This window comes from Glycine max, chromosome 15, assembly GCF_000004515.6.
Source record: "Glycine max cultivar Williams 82 chromosome 15, Glycine_max_v4.0, whole genome shotgun sequence".
Classification (NCBI taxonomy): Eukaryota; Viridiplantae; Streptophyta; class Magnoliopsida; order Fabales; family Fabaceae; genus Glycine; species Glycine max.
The window spans coordinates 15,167,653-15,184,466 of record NC_038251.2 but is presented as its reverse complement, the minus strand read 5'-3'; positions in this window follow the sequence as shown (position 1 = coordinate 15,184,466).

Below are 16,814 nucleotides of genomic sequence, written 5' to 3'. Positions count from 1 at the left end.
CGTACTCAGAACAAACCACAAAATACTTAAGAAATAGCATCTAATTAGTTTTTGTCTTAAATTAAATTATATGTCAAATAATACTTCAGATGCAAAAACCATTAACAAAAAGGCTTACAAATAATTACTACTAATAATTTTTAAATTTAAAATTTAATTTACAAAATTAATACACTTAAATTTGAGCTTCAAATTTGATTCTAACCATAATATTTGTTACTTCAAAATAAAAAATTAGTACATGATAAATAAACAAAAGTAAAGAAGACTTTATTTAAATAAATACAAAGCATCCTTACTATATAATCAACAACAAACTTTAAAAGAAAGAGATAGAAACTCTCTTCAAATGAAACTCTTTCTTTCTCTTCCGTGTCAAATTTTTGCAAGTGCTGAGTGTCATTGAAAGTTTGCTCTATTTAAAGAAAATTTACACAAAAAGTTGAAGCTATGTGCAACGTTACACGCTGTTTAAGTAAATATGTATGCATGTCACCTCCTACATGCCTAGCCCTAATCTTTAACCTGCCATGCATGTGACCTGCTGCTGCTGCATGCTTCTGATTGCCCTATCCAATCCTAATCTCCTCTAAAGCAAAAACGTGCCCTAGCTGATAAATAACAGTGCCCTAGAACGTGCCTTAGCTGATAAATAACAGTGCCCTAGTCTCCTCTAAAGCAAGAACGTGGCCTGAGTTAGTGCTGGCATGTCCCGCCAAAACGAAAAGCGGAATGGGGGAGGGGGTGTATCGCCAGTAGGAATGCGGGCTTGGAAGGCTGTATCGCCAATGCTAACAGCGAGTCCCACGTGGCCTGTGTCGCCAATGCAAGAGGCGACACTCTCCTTCCTACGTGGCCTGTCACGCCAATGCCAGTGGCGGCTTCACCATTCTCGCCAGTGGCTATGGCGGGTTAAGCTCTCTCGCCAGTGGCTATGGCGGATTCCACCCAAATAACAGACCCCCTCCGTTAATACTTTTAAAACAAATCCCAATCCGTAAATAGTTTTTAAAACTGGTCCCCTATAGTAAATTTGTCCACTTCTTACATTGATTGTGCCTTAAAAAAGATTATATGGCGTTTGGGTCTGGGTGCCTTTCACAGTGACGTATTACAATACGTTTGACGTATTACAATACGTTTTCGTAACCGGCTTGGAGTCCAATCCTGTTATTCCCATGTTTAAGTTCATCAATGCCAATTCCGTAATTTTGTATAAAGAAAAAAAGAGTCTTCATTTACTTTTCAACAATTTTTTAATGGTAAAGTGTTATTTCAATTTTATAATTACTTGACTAGTTTTCTATGTATCTTGAAAGATTTGAAGTTAAACTAAGAGGTAAGTAAATCTGACAAAAAATTATTTTTATTAAAGATCAAATTTAAATATTATTTAAATATTTTAACTTTAAATTCAATATATTAACTATTTGTGTTCAATCACTTAGTTTTCATATATTTTATTTTATAAAAAATATTAAGAATATTTCACGAAATAGTTGAATGAATAAATATCTTTTAAAGATATTAAAGTAAAATCTAATTCATGAGTCAGCTCAATCTAATTCAGCTCATGAGTTAAACAAATTAGATAAATATTTACACATCTTTTTTATGAGTTGATTTGACTAAGCAAAATAGGTTAAGGTCTTAAGGTGAACTTTGTTGGGTAAGTCAGATTGACATGTCTTAACTCATTTTTTTATTTTTCTAAAATTCTTTAATTTATTTTCTATCTTTCTTTTTTGTCTTGAGTTTCCTTGATATTTTATTTTCATTTTATTTTTTTGTATTTTCTAATTTTGTTATTATGAACTAGTTTGTTATTATTATGATTATTTATTTTTCTATTTTTTATTTTCTAAATTAGGTGAGCCAGATTGTGAGTCAAATCACTTTATTTCAACTTGGGATGAAATGATTACTCATTTTATCGCTTCTTTAAGTTTTAAAGTCTATCCCAATTTTAGTGAGCCTTAAAATCAATTTATTTAAAAAAAATTTCAGGAAAAAAAATAAAGAAAAGTAGTTCAATAAACTCTAAAGCCTTAGTTCAAATTGTTATGAGAGCCTACTCATTTGTAATTTTTTCTCAACATAACATATACTTTACCTAATGATTTAAAGAAATATGAATATTAATGGTTTTTTTTCTTCCAACAAGTATCCTCTTCCAAAGATAATCTTATTTGAGATACTAATATAGGGTATATTTCTCAATGAAAATTTAAACTTTGGTTCACCACATTATAAAAGACTAACCCACCCCAATCCTAATAATGAATCTTAAGAATGTTGGATAAATGAAACAAAAACTTTCTTTTAATTTATTGAATGTGTATTCACGTTATTCACAGTTTTTGCAATACAAGCAGCTTTGGTTTAAATTAAATTATTTTGAATAAAATTTTGAACAAGCATTTAAAATAAAAAATATTCATGTTAACTAAAATTTTAGCAAAACAAACAATTTAGTTTAAAATTACTTTGAATGAATTTCTTAACATTTATTTTCTACCAAACTTAACAAATATTTATAAAATAAGAAAATGTCTATTCACATTAATCACAATTTTAGCTAAACAAATAATATTAGTTTAAATTGTTTTTTATAAGTATTTATAGAATAAAGAAAATGTCTATTAATGCTAACCATAATTTTAACTATACAAGTGACTTTAGCTTAAAATGATATTTTAAATAACTTGATCAATATTTTTCTACAAAGTTATAAAATAAAATAAACTTTTTATATATGTTAAAAATAATTTATAAACTTTCATTTTATTTTTCATTTAATAAGTTACGTATGTCCTTTTCAATTAATTTTTTTTTGTTTTAGTTTTCATCATTAATATTTATATTATATCATCATTCAAGTTTTATGAATTTGTCAAACAAATATATTAAAATAAATTATATTTAAATCCATTATGGTCTGTCTAGTGGTAAGTAGTATACATGATGTCATAGTTTTTATTTTAAAAGAATGAGATCATAAATTTTAACTTCAATATCACATTGGACACTTAAGAAAAAAAAATATTTAAATTTATTAAAATGTAAGTAATAGTTTCAATTATAGATCTGTATAGGTGTCCAATAACTAAAGATACAATACTCTAGTTCAATTTGTTAAGAAAATTGAAAGAATTATTATAAATCTCATAATATTTATATTTGATTCTTACGAATATAACTCATGATAATTTGATATATATTGGCAAGTATCCTATCCATACTCATCCTTATTTACATAATTATGTAAATAAGGTATGGAGCATTTTTATAATAAAACAAATTTTCAATTTTAGTATAATGAAATGTAATTTCCAAATAAAAGGGGCAATAGTGCACTGATGTAATTTCCATTGTCAAGTTGCGGCATCTTCAACCCCGTGTAACATGACGTAGATCCTTTGACTCCAACCATTATCATCTTTTTCCATTTCATTCATTCCAATCACAAATCATAACATGCCAAGTAGCCAAACATGAAGTTTAATATATGGGTTGGAGGGTTAAGTGTATGAAATAATTTGGATTCGCTGACATGAGTAGATAAGGGTTTAAAGTAATTTGGATTCACTGACGTGAGTAAATAAGAGTTTGAAATACATTGGATTCCTTTATGTGAGTAGATAAGGGTTTGGAATATATTGGATTTCCTGATGCGAATAGCTAAGGGACTGAAGTAATTTGGGTCCCCGGGCATTAATAGATAAAGGTATGAAATACATTGGACCTATGAGTGAGAGAAAAAGAAAAGCACAAGAAACATCATACAAAAGAGGCTCTGTCTCCTCTTAAGTGTAGGATCTGGGGTTAGGGTTAAGGGTTTACGACCTAGGGTAAGGGTTAGGGTTTGGAGCATTGGATTCCTTGACGTGAATAGACGATGCTATAAATCATTGGATTCCTTGAAGTGAGTAGATAATGGTATGAAATAAATTGGACCTGTAAGTGAGACAAAAAAGGTGCATGAACCAAGTGGCCAAAAACAAGAAAAAATTAGTAAGAGTTAAAAATTTCAATCTATGAGAGCAACTTTTGAAACTTAGATTATTATTTGTATCAATTGTTTTGGTTAAAATAATGTTTCATTCCCATAGTTTTCATGTCAATAAAGTCATTAATTCAACTTTCAGGTCATAATGTTTCCCTCAAACGCATTAACAGGCCAAAAGTTAAGCAATATTACTAAGACTTGAAGATATGAATCCACGAGGGCAACTTTAGGCACTTAGATTGTTATTTGTATCAACTGTTTTTGGTTAAAATAATATTTCATTCCCATAATTTTTATGCCAATAAAGCCATTAAGACAAATTTCGGATCTCGATTTGGCCCTCAATCACATGAACTAAGTGGCAAAAGTTAAAAAAAAATTACCAGGACTTAAAGATATGAATCCATTAGGGAAACTTTGGGTACTTAGATTCTTATTTGTATCAAGTGTTTGGGTTGAAATAATGATTCATTCCTATAGTTTTCATGTCAATAACACCTTTGATTCAACTTTCGGGTCTTGATTTGGCCCTTAAATACATGAATCAAGTGGCCAAAAAACAACAAACTGTTTTTAACAGTTGAACATTTGAATCCATAAAGGCAACTTTAGACATTAGATTTTAATTTGTATAAGCTATTTTTGTTAAAATAATGTTTCATTACCTTAGTTTTGATGTCAAAAAAGCCATTAAGACAACTTTCAAGTATCGATTTGGTTCTTAATTGCATTCAACAAATAGGGCAACATCAAGAAAAAATTACTAACACTTGAAGATTTCAATCGATACTTAAAATTTTTGGCATTAAAACATATATGATGAAAACTCAAAAACACAAAAATGAAAAACACACGAGTCCTAAAAATCATTAAATAATAAAATAGCAAACAAATAAATTGGGGGGGGGGGGGGGTTCATCAAAACTCAATTCAAGGTTCATTGATTTAGCGAGGTATTCATTGAAACCCTCAAAATTGAAAGAGTTGTCAGAAATTGGTGGTGGATGTTCACATGTTTGTGTGGGTGGGTCCACAATTGTAATATACAAATCCAGGCATGTGAGCTTGGAGATGTCTGCGAACATGGAAAACATAGTCATTACATTCTCATCATCGTGCAACATGCATGCCATGTACTTGCCACAATCACCGACAAATGATACAGGTAATCGAAAATGTATCCTTCACTACTTGAACATTTGGTAGAATAATGTTGTTTCTAGTAGCTTGCTTCAAGGCATCAAATGACATTTTATTGTCAAGTTGAACGATCTTTGGTGAACCGCTTACAAACATAGAAAGGTTTAAGGTTGTTATGATCGCGCCATCGTAATAGATAATTGCATTGACTGATGACGAAGCCATGGTTTAAGGTTTAGGGTTTAGGGTTATGGTTGCAGAAAGGTTTTTGGTTGAGGTGATGGATCAAAGTGCCTTACTACATACCATATTTATAATGTTTAATGGCTTGTCAAATACACTTCAAAATGAATGCCCAAGATGCCACCGACAAAAATCAACGACCTAGATATCATCGATTGGAGCAACGAACGTTTAACGACCAAGGTCTCATTGAAAAAATCAACGGCCTATGTATCATTGATTAGACCAACACACGTTCAACAACGAAGATCCCATCGACAAAATCAATGGCCTAGATATCACCGATTGAAGCAATGCACATTCAACGACCAAGATCCCACCAACAAAATAAACGGACTAGGTATCACTAAATGAGTTGGGTTACTGTTAGATTTTTCATATAAATACATTGCATGTATTGTCATCATATACACTAAGTCACAAACTCACTTTCTCTAGTTCTTATATATTCCTCTTTAAGTTCTTCTTGACATTAGCACCAAAGCCCAAAAATTAGCATATACTGCTAGTACTCTTCTTAGGAAACAAAACCTTCATAAATTTAGAGAAGTATGCAATACATTCTGTTTAATTGAATGTTAATTATGCTGAGTAAAAAATGATGATGTTGTTATTATTTTCATTTTTTCAGGTAACAAACGATGTAATCCAATCATATGCTCAGACAATGCCCTCTCCAGATCCCAGAATTAAACCTTTGTTGGTTCAAGCTAGGGTTTCAGGTGTTGCAAAGCTCGAACAAGTTACAATCAACAACAGTTTGGTGATTGCTTTGGTTGAAAGATGGAGACCCGAGTCACTCACATTTCATCTTCCTGTTGGTGAATTCATAATCACCTTGGAAGATGTTGCTCTACAACTGGGTTTACACGTTGATGGTAGAGCAGTTATTGGCCCAACATATTATGATTGGGAACAAATGTGTGTATAATATATAGGTGTTGTTCCCCTAGAGATTGCACTAGTTGGATTAACACTTAAACTAAAATGGTTAAAAGAACATATGTTGACTTTCCTAGTAGAACCCACACCACAAAAACTAGCAACTCATTGTAAGGCATACATTTTAGGACTTATTGGTGGGGTATTGATGCCAGACAAGCCAGGGAACAGATTTCACCTGATGTATCTACCCCTGTTAGCAGATTTTGATTGGGATGATTGGTACAACTAGGGTTCGACATGTTTAGCACATTTGTACAGAGAAATGTGTAGGGCTATTTATCTCACATAAAAAAAATGGGAGGATGTACATTGTTGTTACAGTCTTGGCATAGTATCGCATGTCGTGCATACAACCAATTGTCATATCCACTTGCAAATAGGTAAAGAAAAAATTCTAACTTAAGCAAAGCGGATTTTTTGTTAATGTATTTGACACTAACATATCACATTAACCTAGATGGAGTGGTAGAGACCTACGATTTTCTGAAATCCCACTCAGTTATGTCATTGACTACAGGTCAAGATTTGAAAACATGCGTAACGAGGAGGTTGAACCCTTTGTTTTATGATTTATTTATTTAAACGTCAATTCCATTGTATTTAAAATAACTAATGCAAATTAATTTTTTAGTTCCACTAGATGCCTTACAGAGGTTTTGAGTCATTTCTGCTAGAAAATGCATACAAGAATTCCAAAATATGAAGTGCTTGTGTACCTTTAATATGTTTTCTAGTAGTAGTATAACATCAAATTGACAAGGTCATCCTCCAATTTGGACTTTGTCAAGATATACCAAATCCACCGCATAATCTTGACAAAGTCCATATTACTAACATGAGAGGACATAGTGACATATTGGGCAGAGGAACATCAATGGTGGATTGCAATTTGGAAAGAAAGGCACAAATATGTGTTAATCGACCAACCAATTCTGGGAAAAATTGAACATATGAGTCACTAATGAATGGGTATCGAGATAATTCTAATATTTTCTTTACACAATTTGCAACATATCCAAATGTTGGAGCGATAACTCGTTCAACTCCAAACACGGAAACTGAACAACATCCTCCACAATAAAGTCCACTAGAGGTTGCCAGGGTGCATGATGAAGGATCAAGACCACATGCTTAATCATATGAACTCACGCCACAACCTCATCATCATCAACAAGATTATGAGTACAATCCACAGTTTTTAGTTCAAGCAGAGAAGATTTTATGAGTAATCTCATAGGTACAGATTTTTGCACACCGGAGTTTGCTTATGTATACATGCAAAGTATGCTCATATCTTCATTTGCATCCTTTAACCAAAGTATTGTTGGTAGTTCTTCCACTAATGACTTTGTGTAAGAAGAAATAGTTGTTGTTCCTGATGAACAAGTTGAATCACAACAACATTGTTGAATACGTCGGCAATCGGCAAGAAAGAGACGGTGGACATAGATGATATTAATTGCTTGCCCTTGTTAATTATATCCTATTTTGTTTGTTGTCAGTTTTCCCTTGTTGCTTGAATGAATAGTAAACAATGCATTAATTCACTGAGCACTATATTTTTCTGATACGAATTGCCTGAACATTTATTTTTTTTCAAGACGATTTGACCCACGTTGCTTGTTTCGAGACAATGTGACTGTATAATGCTTTCTACATGATGATTTAACAGAACACTTTTTTTTCAAATTGTGCAAATAAAATGTAATTAATTAAGACTCAATCTAAACCGTTTATATTGTCAATGCGATCTCAGTCTTTGATATGAGTCACAAGAGACAATAGATCACTTAGTATATATAGCAATAGGGGGGTTAGATGCAACTCAACTCATTTGCTTAAAACATGGACAATGTATCCGCTCTTGTGTATTGCAATGGGGACATGATTCCTACAGATGAAGGGATAATGTTTGAATGTCCTATTGATCCAAAAGTCATCACAATAATTGAGGACATATTGCTTGCTACCTTAAGGAAAACAATTTTTGATACCAATAGAGGCTGTAAAATTTCAATAAATGTTTTTTTTACTGTCAACCAAGCTACGTAGGTGATGGTTCTGTTGCATACAACTGTATGAAGCTCAGACATGATGATGATGTCGGAAAAATATTTTTAATTCACTCTTTAATGGTTACATTGCTATTTTTCGGATATTCATTCATGAGATTTTTAATTTCAGGATCCTATGAAGATTATTAATCTCACTATGAAACGGACAATCATAGATGTAACAGTCGTGCCTTTTGGGTTTTCATTTAAATAAACAAATAAATAAAAATTAATTAGGTCATCAGTTCCTTCACAATATAAAGGAACTTTTAACCCAAAGCAATTTTTACAAAATACCTTCTTTTCTTTTTTCTCTCTAACGCACAAGAACCTTAATAGAGCAACCAGAGGAAGAGTTGTAGAAAGCACCAGAAACGCCACCATTGCTAACGGAGAACGCTTGAGCGACTACATCGAGATAAGGGATGAGTTACTCACGCTTAGGGATTATAAGGAACATGTATAGGGATCTCTAAAGGATCAATTTTGGGTTGTTTCTTTTTTCTGAAATTAAATTCTGTTTTTTTCTAAATTTTTTGCTTCTCATTGTGATCGAATTTCACTCATGAAAAAATTGATTTTTTTTTTACATATGTTTCAAGCTTTTATTTCACGTGAATCATTTACATGTTTCAAGTTTTGATATTTATATATATGGAGTTATATGATTTTTTTATATACGCGTTAATTTTTTATATACGATTCCCTCACGTGAATGGTCAAACCTTAAATTGATTTTTTTCGTATGAGTACTTCTTATGGCCTGGATTTTCTGATTTTGGCATTCAAAGCAGCATCACCCCCTGTGTCCTTTGGTTATAATAATTAACAATATCTGTGTGAGTGTTAGATAGATATAAGTTGTTTTTCAAAATTTTTAATAATCTAAACTGATTTGCAGTGGTAAAAATGTTAATACATTAGAGGCTTCCCTTGAAGGTGCAATATATATGTTTAATACGTTAATGATTGTGCATATTAAATTGGTATGCGAATTGCAGCAATAAATATTTCTTTCAAGGTAAGCCTTTTGGGTTTTTCAAATGTATAATACATGCTTACCTATTAGTTAAATATTTTTGTAGTTAGTTAATCGAGACTTAGAGGTGCATATCGATACTTTATACTTAATGTTTTGATTTGGTTAGTGCGTATATACTACCTAGAATTTATGTTGTTATTAATTAATTGACATTGAAGATGTTATAGTGTTGCTTTGATATGTTTTTGAAAATTATTCGAGTCAATGTATATGTACTGGGTTGTGTCTTATAAATATTGCTATGAATGTATAACATGATATACGAGTATAATTGATGTATGCGATGAATTGTGAGTTTTGAATTATGCAATCACACAACCGTAAGACCCTTTAAGGGTGACGAGTTAATGCATGATGAGTTGTGATGGGTTCCACGGTGGGAACCCGACGAGCTTAATTACTTGAGACACGATGAGTTAAAATAATTTTGGAAAATAATAGAGATTTTGAAAACAATTGAGTAGTTGTGTGCATTGCATAATTCATAGGTAGAGTCTGTGTGTTAAAATATTTTCTAGGTTGGACCTAAATAAGGAGGGAGAGGCCCTGGCAGACTCCTCGGAGTCTAGGCCTTGGGGGTAAATACACTCGGTTTGAGTGCTCCTTGAAGCCTGTGCTGATCCCATATGGTTGAAGCATTCTCACAAAACAGAGTGACCCCGACTAGTCTCCTTATGATTTCACTTAGTGAAAGTGACCTGACTTAACCATTGTGAGACATGTCCCGTCATGTACTCCTAGGCGTTTGACGAGGTTTTTCACTGAAAAATGGTACCACATTGCATGTAAGCTTGAGTCTAGTGTATTTGTTGCATAATGCTTGTGTTTGACTTTCATTGAGTTAACAATTGCAATTTGATGTTATTTTTTGGAGTGTGTGAACTTGAGTGAGTGTGAATAATGTGTGTGATTTTGTGAAGTGATGTTGTTTATATAAATTCAACTCTAAGTATTATATGTTTCACATGCTCTAGTGTTTTATTATACGAATGTGATAACTCATTCTCGGTGTGTGTTTGTGTTTAGGCCGAATGCCATTTTATTTCAGGTGAGCCAACATATGATGAGTTCCATGCTGGAGATGGAGAGGTTTAGTCTGTGCCAGGGAAATGCTCTGAGAAATGTGACATCGGGGCATAGGATTTTATTTCATATTTTATAATTTCAAGAATAATATAATTGTTTTATGTTTTCCGCTTTAGTGTGTCTTCTTTTCTTTCAGAATGGGCGGCCTTGTTTTGAGCCGAGATAATTTTATCAATATTTAAACAAGTTCTATTATGATTTCACTAAGCAAATGTGAACATTTTACCATTTTGAAATGTTTTTATTTAAATGTGTTTTAAAATTTTCAATTAATTCCACATTCTTATCCTTTTATTATATATGTGTGGGTGTGTGTGGCCATTCAAGTTGGTTGTCTTAGTTCTGTGAGATGTAAGTTTATTAACTCTTGTTAATTTCTTGCTTTCTGTGTCGTATAAAGTTTATTTTTTATTGAACTAAATGATATACTCTACAGACAGTTGTGTTTTATCTGTTTCCTCCTCACTCCAAATGTTATTTGGATATTACATTGCACAACGTTGTGAAGGTAATATTTTTGCATTTTAGGTTACCAATAATTTTGGTATTCACAAATTTGCGTCAAGCAATCTATGTTTCATGCGTACAATATGTTGTCATGTGGATTTCATCAATGACTTATCGTTTATGTTTCTTTTATTTAATTTGTTTTGGTAAAATAATTACATCACTTAAATATATGCATTTTTCATACATGTTTAACTAAATTATATTTATAGTAAGTATTTAAATATATGGATTTTTCTTAAATGTTAGTCTACATAAATTCTATTTTTAATAATTTAATATATATATATATATATATATATATATATATATATATATATAAATTAGTGAACTAAAAAATTAAAACAAATAAAACAAAAAAAAACAGTTCATTGTTAAATAAAAAACCAAACAAAATTATAAATAAAAAAAAAAACTCAACTAAATAATTAAAAAAATAGTTCATTTTTAAATGAAAATCCAAACAAAATGTAAAAGAAATTTTAAATAAACTAAAACAAAAAAATCAACTAAATAATTAAAAAAACAGTTCATTTTTAAATAAAAAAACTAAACAAAATAAAGAAATTATATAAACAAAAAAAAATCAACTAAATAATTTAAGAGAAACAGTTCATTTTTAAATAAAAATCCAAACAAAATAAAAACAATTTCAAATAAACAAAAACAAAAAGACTCAAATAAATAAATAAATAACAAAAAAATAGTTCATTTTTAAATAAAAAAACCAAAGTAAAAAAATTACAAAAAAACATAAAAGTCAAATAAATAAATACAAAAAAACAAAAAAATAGTTCATTTTTAAATAAAAAACCAAAGTAAAAAAATTACAAAAAAACATAAAAAGTCAAATAAATAAATACAAAAACACAAAAAAAAAACACATTTGGACCTACGTTTAAAAAAAATTCCGTATAACACCGATATAATAAGGTGATTACGAAAAAAATGAAAGACATTAAAAAATCGATTTCGTAGGAACCAATTTCTTAAAAAAAAAAAAACCTGAGAGATGAGAAATCAGTTGAGGAGAAATCGATTTATCACTTATGACTAATAATTTGTATCATGGATGTAAATAATTGTTGGCATGTATCATTTGAGTAAATATTTATTTTATTTGTATTATTTGGGTAAAAAAATCTCAAAAGATATCTTTAGTAAAAAAAACTTAAATAGCCTAAATTTCTATTTACTGAAAATATATATATATATATATATATATATATATATATATATATATATACATGTTCTGATCTAGCAATTTGTTTTATTGAAATTATCTTATCCTCACTTTTTTTATTGATTCAAGAAAAAAATTAATCTTTAGAAAAAGAAAAAATAAATAAATGAGGATAATATTATTTTGAAAATTTTGTTTCTGAAAATTTTCCTTCCTTATTTTGTCTACTTAACTAAAAAATATAGGTTTTAAAAAATGTTTTTTTTTTCTTTATGTTCTTTTCCCTCCCGAATACAGTAGTAACATATCCTCCCTCTAGGGTGGAAATGAGTCGAGCCAAGCCAAACTTTACTAGGCTTGAGCTCGGCTTGAATTAAATATGTAAGACTTGAGCTTGGCTCATTACCTATCATAGACTTTTTTTTAAGGCTCGGTTCGGTTTACATAAAAGTCTGGTTTGACCCACAAGCCTATTTAAAAGCTTGCTTAAAGACATTTTTGATTAATTAATTATTTTAAAACCTAGTGAAATACTAACTAAAAAAAGAAACTGATAAAATTTCGTATAAGTAATGTACAAATCCAAAAATAATTGATAAACAAAATCATATTGAATTCAAGTCATTAAAGCACAAAGTATATCAAAAGAAAATAAAAGAGCATAATATTAAAAAATGTATGGATTAGAGATGATTTAACAAAAATTATATTAAATATTTTGAATATATAATTATATTAAATATTTTTTAAAAAAATATGTCTACAATAATTTCATCTTAGTCTACTCAAGCCATATCTTATATACTATTGATCGAGACTGTACCCGAATCAAATAAACATTAAAGATGCAGTATTTAGGAAGTGATCTTAGGTCGTCTTTTAAGGAGCAATGGTCAACCAAACGTTCATAACAGATAGTAATAAAACAGTAACAAATTGGGGGGTTGTTTGTTTTTGTAAATTAAACAGGAAGCAAATTTGAATTAGAAAATAACAGAATTAAAACATTTTCCCCCTTGATTCACAAGCAAGTCTCTTATCCTAGGTTATGAGAATTTATCCTTAATCAGTTCAACCACTTAATCCAACCCTAAATTAAATTACTAAGCGAAAATTAACATAAGGTTGTCATTATGTGATTAAACAACACATACACCAATTAATCATGAACGAAACTGATCATTAAGCATGAACGTAAATTAAGCGCAAAGACAATTAATCAAGCACTAAGCATGCATGGATTAATAGCAACAAATACAAAGTAATTGGTGAAGAGGAAAAATTGATCAGTATTCAATAGTAATAACAAAACCTCAAAGAGAGTCGTGCTTGATCCTCAAGAGAAAACAATGCTAAAGACTTAGCCTTCCATTAATCAGTAGAAACGAAACTGTAGATTGAAGTCGAAACGAAATTGTAGAAAACGAATTTTATTCTATGTGAACAGTGTGCATGAATAGTAATAAAAACTGGAATTCTAAAATCCTAGAATTATTCTTCTCTCAAAAAAAAAAACTTCCTAAACTAAAACCTTGGTGCTATTATATAGGTCCTCAGCCCCAAAGCTCACAAATCTATTTTAAGTCCAAACCCATAAACGAAATAAAATAAAATCTGGACAAGATAAGATAAGATTGGATGAAATAAAATCTAGACGAAATAAAATCTAGATGGAATAAAATCTGGATAAAATAAAATCTAGATAGAATAAAATCTGGATAAAATAAGATTTGATAAAATAAAGTTATTATTATTATTATTATAAGTTAAACAAGCCGGCTTGTGAAGCTTAATAAACTTTTTTTATAATTTGAGCTTGATCTTTTTTATCTAAAAAGACTTTTTAAAAAACTTGAGCTTGACCTTTATAGTAAACAAGCCGAACCGAGCCCGAGCCGAACCGAGTCTTACATAGGCCGAGCCAAAAACCCTCAATAAGCTGTTCGGCTCATTTCCACCCCAGGCTCCCTCCTACCAAACAAAAGGGTAAAAGGCTTTAAATTCTCGTCAGTCTCAAGCTGTACTGCTGAATTTTCTTACAAAAATCCGAAAACTCTACATTTGGGATTGTGGGCTCCACCACGAGGAGTGGGCCCATCTCCCTGTTTTTTTTAAATCAAATCCTAAACATTTTATTTTTAAAACACTTCTCCAATCGATATGACTTGTCTTGGCTCTTTAATGGCTTTATCCCTTCCAATTGCAGATTTTTGTAACCATTTGGCAGTTCAAGAAGCAAAAGCAACACATATACAAAACTGCTTATTTTTAAAGTTTTTTTCCCTCTCTAGAAGCATAAAGCTACCTTCCTATTTTCCTTTTCCTCCATGAATACTTCACTTGATAGCTGGAAAAAGGAAAGATTATAACAAGTTATGAAAATGCCCCATCATCTTTATGAATGGTGTTGTAAATTTGTAAATTTATTTAAAAGGTTTACATTTTACCATGTTTAAATCTTAGAATTAAAATATGTACTAATGACTATTTATTGATTGATTTGTTTTTCTTAACCGTAATTTTCATTCTAACTGAGTCATGATTGTTTCGTTGACACATTCATTTTCATTAACTACAAAATATACTCCATATATAATATTTATTCTCAAGTTTTAAAATTGCAACAGTGATATGGCTGAAAAGTTGTACTATTTCATTGCTTGATGCCCCCTTTACATGTGTTTATCTCTAACTTGTTCTGTTTGCCCGTGTTTATATCATGGAACATTTTGTATTACCTATAAATCCTTAAAACAATGATATTTGACACATCTTTCATTTTACTTTCACCTTTTCCAATACTGTTAAATATCTATTTATTCACACATCTCATCCACACTACGAGAAGTTGCCGAAGGATTGTTCTTCATTTAGAATGAGTTTTCTTCTTTGCATTTCCCTTGAATTTGATTGTTTTTCTCAGTTTTTATTGAATTGATATTGTTGTTCGAGCCTTATTTTAATTTTTGTGATGATCTTACCATGCTTCCATAGGTTGGGATATAGGATGGTATTCTGCTTGGGATATGTTTGATTATATACCTCTGTTAACTTCACTTTAAACACTAAACGGAATTCTATTACAAGAATGAAGAGTTTTTTGTTTTCCCGAGAGAAACGGAGAGTTTTGTAATTAGTAACGTCTAAATTTGGAACTTGGTATATTCTTCAAATTTTCTATGATAACTTAATTTATATTTATTGTTATTGTCCTTTGAAAAGAGGAAAACAATTATTTTACAAAAAAAAAAAATTATACCCACAGGATGCAAGTAAGCAGTGATTAATTTTTATCCGAAATTATAAGTACACATAAAATGAGTATTTTCCTTTCAACACGATTTATTTTATGTCCAAGAGTCAACCAGGATTCAAATCCTAAACCAGTTAAGACACATAAACTGTTACCACATGTCAATCATTGTTTACCTAAATCTAAATTTTCAATCACAAAATAAAACAAATAACAGAATATGGATGATCAAGCCATACAAAGCATGGGGATGTTCTCCATGTCTTGAGAAATTGTCCTCACTCCCGCAAGGTGTGGATGCGTATGGGTATATCCTCTCCTAATTTTTTGAATTGTTTGGATGTGAAATGGTGGCCCCTCGCACATGCTAACGAACAAGGATGCTACCTTGTTGGCATTGACATTGTGGTGAGTCTGGCGATGGCGGAATGCAAGCATTTTTTTATTTTGATGGGTGGAGTATTCACTATGTTGTTTGTATGATTTACATGTCGGAGGTGGAAAGCAAGAATTTTTTGCGGAAAGCTGAGCTACGGGATCATAATTCTATTTGGCACCCCTCGTTGCACCCATATGTAAAGATTAATGTCGACGGGAGTTGGAATGAAGCTAATTACGAGATGGGTGGTGGTGGTGTGGACAATGTGGGAAGATGGTTGTTCGATTATAGCATAAATCTTGGTTTCAGAGATGCCTTATTAGCCGAGCTGGGTGGAGTTTTGGTGGGTTTAGAATTTTGTTGGGAGAGAGGGCATGAGTCTGTTGTGTGTGAATCAGACTGCCTGCATGTCGTTTCCATGTTTGAGTGCAGCCAACATCAGCATGATGAGCTTCGTGCGTATAGGAGGTTGATTTAAGATATTAGAACATGGACGTTGAAGGATAAGCAAGTCAATCTGGTTGTTGTGCCTACGGAGTGCAATGGTATTGCTCATATGCTTGTTGGTTGGGGTTCTACGGGGCAAGATATTGATTTACAAAGGGATCACGTACCCACCTTTTTCTATTTGTTGGAGCTATGAGATGTGACTCTTTGTCCGCCCATTAGCTATTGTTCTTTTTTTTTTTTTTTTTTTTTTCTCAATACCAAAAAAAACCCATACAAAGCAAGAAATATAGTAGTACAACACTGATATTGGAGAATAAAATTGGATTAAAGATAACATAGAAGTTAGTTTAGCTACTCATAGACATGTGTAGGCAAAAAAATTCATGAAGAAATGAAGAAGGAAGATGAAGGAGCCATAGGAGAGCTTCCACCCACCACCTTTGTATTCTCTTAGTATTTCCTAGGTCAAAAAATCGAGATACGACATGGTGGGAAGACCTATATTATTTTTGTCTCCCTTTTA